Source organism: Scylla paramamosain, chromosome 15 (genome assembly GCF_035594125.1).
Source record: "Scylla paramamosain isolate STU-SP2022 chromosome 15, ASM3559412v1, whole genome shotgun sequence".
Lineage (NCBI taxonomy): Eukaryota > Metazoa > Arthropoda > Malacostraca > Decapoda > Portunidae > Scylla > Scylla paramamosain.
Window position 1 is genome coordinate 7,661,645 of NC_087165.1, and position 4,367 is coordinate 7,666,011.

Consider the following 4,367-nt stretch of genomic DNA (forward strand, 5'->3'; position numbering starts at 1 on the left):
CCATCTTTTTTTCTTTTTTCTTCCCTCTCACAAGCACCCCCGAATCCTTCCTCCCAGCATGCATATATTAGTTAGTAGGTGACTCACCCAACAAGAAGCTCTCAGTCACCCACACATCGTCGGTGGTAGGAGGCTTAACTTTGACATTTCTCCTCTTTCTGGGCAAGGGACAGGGCGAACCTTGTGCCATTCCCAGCCTCGTATTCTACTATTGGGTCTCGCCTCGCTTCCTTCCAACACCCCTGCGAGGCCAGCTTTCCTCACGGCGTCTCTTTCTTCCCCGTATACACTGCCGAGCCTTGATAACTAATTAATTATAGACGTGTAATGATGTCTATAATCTGTCTAGATTTGAGGTGTCAGGTGTTTGGTTTCAAGTGTAGCATTTTCTTTTTTTCTTTCTTTCTTTCTTTTTCAAGGTTTAATTCAAATGCTGATGTAAGTTTCTCTCAATAGATTCAATACTGTATATACTGTGGTCTTTGGAATAGAGGACATTTTAAAAACTCAGGCAAATAGATAAGTAGATAGATAAATAAATAGAAATAAAAACAAATGAATAAAATTAACTAACTGACCAACAAACTAAACATAAATAGATAAGAAAGAAAACAAAAAAATAATAAATAAAAATGATAATACATTCCGGAAGATTTTCCTTTATAAATGGATGTTATTTTGTCAGTTTTATCATATGGTTGATTGTTTTGGCGTCCTTACGAGAAAGATAAACAATCATGATGGCAGTGCTGGGACGCAAACTCAATACTGTATTCATCGATGACTTGGTGACGATATCTTATTAAGTCCTGACAGCACTCGGCCAGCCCGGCGTGGTCGTCATAGTGGTGGTGGTAGTGGACATGTCAAGATTCTCCCGTGTATTCACAGTTTCAGAGCCTTTTGATGGCTAAACTTGCTTGGTAAATGATAATGATAAACTTGAAAACTGTGTTCTAGTTAAAATTATACTACTAATGTTGCTACTACTGCTACTACTACTACTACTACTACTACTACTATTGGTACATTCAGTTACGGACGTGATCTTCCTTCCTTGATCAAATACACAAGCGACTTTATCACGACTGCTAAATATTTAAAGAAATATCGCTAAATGTTGTAAAGAAAATTTATGGGGGAAAATATTGAGCAAAAATCAATATGATGCTCAATATTGTAAAATGGCGTGGGTTTTGTGTCCTTCAGTTTGGCATGTTGTGGAAAACAGCCTCATTAATTCAGCCTTCGCTGTTCACATTATAATACTTCAGTTCAGACTGGGACGCTTCAGATAGTACTGTTTTTTTTTTTTTTTTTTTTTTGCCACTTCCTCGGCAACTTTGATCTGACCTCGGATATGAAAAATATAAAAGCTTGCATTATGAAAAAAACGCGGTGTAACGTGATGTTTTCCGTGTCCTGGAGCACAGCTTGACCTGCACAGGAAGGAGAGGAGGGAAAGGAAGATAGTGAGATGCGTGTGTGTGTGTGTGTGTGTGTGTGTGTGTGTGTGTGTGTGCGTGTGTGTGTGCTAACGGACGGATGTGTGCATGCTATAAAAAAAAAAAAAAAAAAAAAAAAAAACATGTAATAGATGCGTGTATCGGGGATGAGGAGGGACACAAGTGTGGGGTCCCCCGAGCTGCCGCAGAATAGCAGCGAGGGTGTGGGTGGCGGGCACGATGCGAGTGAGGACTTTCCCCACTGACGTACTTCTTTGGCTGGCAGAGGCACCGTCGTGGTCCGTGCTGCTCTACGTACTCCTCGTCCCGCACTGGGCCGCCACCGTCGCTCCGTCCGCGTGCTGGGAGTCGCCGGGGTGTAAATATAGCGGCAGCGTGATTGCTGGAGTGATGCACACGTAATACAAGTGGGCAGGACGCGGGTTGGGGGTGGGACGTGACATAGGGGCGCTCCTTAAGGTGGGTGCCAGCCTGGGCCAAGAGCTGGCATTGGCTGTCGCTGCTATACATAGGAGAACTCCGTAAATAGAGCGAGGCGCTGCTGCCAATTCTACCAACACAACTGATTTTCGCACTTTCCGTACAATGCCCATGGTAGGATGTCTATGCAGGATGCAGACGTGCTGACGTAGCGAGGGCTGGGGCAAGGGAGGCGGCTCGTGAGGTGCGGTGGGGCGGGTAGCGGTGAGTAACTAGCGGCTGGTAAGGAGTGGCGGCAGCGGGCCGCAGCCAACCTGATGTCACTCTAGCAGTCAGCTGTTTAGCCAACGTGTAGCTGTAGTGTGTGTGCCTGTGTCGCGTCGCGTCGTCTACGTTCGCCGTCTCTCGCCGCCGTCCGTGCTTCCCTTCTCTTCCGTGTCGTGGAATATGTTTTCCAAAGGCCCATTCGACAGACCCTCGACCTCTAGGTGAGTTAGTCATCGACGGATCGACTAGTCACCGTGCCGTGATGGTGGTGGTGGTGGTGGTGGGAGAGCCAAGCCCCGTGCCATCTCCACTTCTGCCAGCACCGCCACCTCGGCTTTCTGCACCACAACACGCAGGGTGCCGCGCCACACCAGCAGGACGCGCCATGTCCCCCAAGGCTCTCGTGACGTCACGGGGCACAGTGATTGGCTCACCTGACCGCCACTGTCGCCAACTTAACAGACAACCGTGTGTGTGTGTGTAGTGTGTGTGTGTGTGTGTGTAGAGTGAGATGAGTGGGGTAGGGTTTATGCCTAGGATAAGCCATTACAGAGGGTGTCTCGCTGTGTGGTGGTGCGCGCGCAGGACGCACACAGCTCCCCACAACTTTCAGCCGGAAAAGAGGAGTGTCCTTCAGGAGTCAGATAAGAGCGTGATACCGATGATAAAAAAAAAAAAAAAGTGTGGCCGCGTTATCATTCCCGGGCGCCGCCGTGGGTCGAGGCTCGGAGGGGCATTATTGATTACAGGTGTTCACATGTACCCTCCCCCTCCCCCATACTTGTACTATCTCTCCCTCCCCCTCCTCCTCGCAGCCACCACCTGCACCTTCACTTATGCTGATTGAAACACCTGCCTAAAACACACACACACACACACACACACACACACACACGAACACGTTTGTGCCCCTTCCTTCCTCCTCACAACGCACACACACACACACACACGAGGGAGGGAGGGGGGATGATAAGTGTGTGTGTATGTGTGTGTGTGTGTGTATGCAGACATGTAGGTGAGTGTGTGCTTTTTGGTCTCTTTCAGCTAAACATCGACCTGGTTAGGCTGCCTCACCACAACACACCGAAATAAAAGACGTGTGCCCGCCACTTGGCCTCACTGGGTTGTGGTCCGTACGAATATTGTGTTCGCAGTTTCGTACTTCGCGGCGTAAGGAAAACCCTCAAACATTACCATTGTTATCTCGCCGAAGACTTAACTATAAATGTTTTTTGCATGGAGGCGTCGGGATAGTATGGTGCATCACTGCCATGTGTGGCATGGCGCGTGGGATGCGGAAAGAGCAGTGCTGGGACAGGGATGGTGTGATGCAGCGGGCTAGCGGTAGTGTGGCGCTGGATGACACCGAGGTTCTTTTGGTGGGGAAATGCAGTGCGTGAGGGATGGAAAAGCGCTTGATGAAATTCTTTGCGTATCTGCGTGTATATGTTGCCGGCACTGTGTCGCTCCCAGCCCTTGCAGTCGCAGTCACTTTATTACCGCCTTGACGGAATGATCTGGAGCTGAGCCTTGTAGTTGCTCTCCCCGAGACGTCACCGTTCTGAAGCACATTACACCATCGCTTGCTCGCTCACTGGACATTACGAGGGATTATCAGAAAGTAATGACAGTGAGAGCATATATTTTGATGGTATAAAGGAAAGTCAAAGCAGTGGGCACCATTCCTTCAAAGTACGTACTCTATTCTAAAGCTCAATGGTGCTATTGATTCCCACAGTAGTAGAAAATAACAGATAAACAAAATGAAATATGATAAGATAAATAAATGGATCATAAACCTAACCCCACTTCATCTCACCTTACCAAACCTAACATAACCAAGTGTTTCCTCTCCTAACCTAACTAACGTACTTATGTAAATTTTCACCCAGAGTAATTATTCCCCTATGATTATATTCTCCCATCCTTACTTAATCTACTCGTAGCATAGTTTGTCACGAGAAATAAATTTTTAGTGGAAATCCTGTTGCTGGAATGTCCGAAGGGGAAGTTCACCTGAGGCAAACTTAAGGCGAGCGACGTGAACACCTCCGAGGAACCCCATTAATTAATCGGTTCACAGCGCCGGGGGGACCCTCAAAGGAAAGCCTGCCTGTGATGACCCCATTAAAGATGCTATTCATGCCGTACCTAGATGTTGTAATCACCACCACCACCGCCACCACGACCACGACCACCACCACCACTACCGTT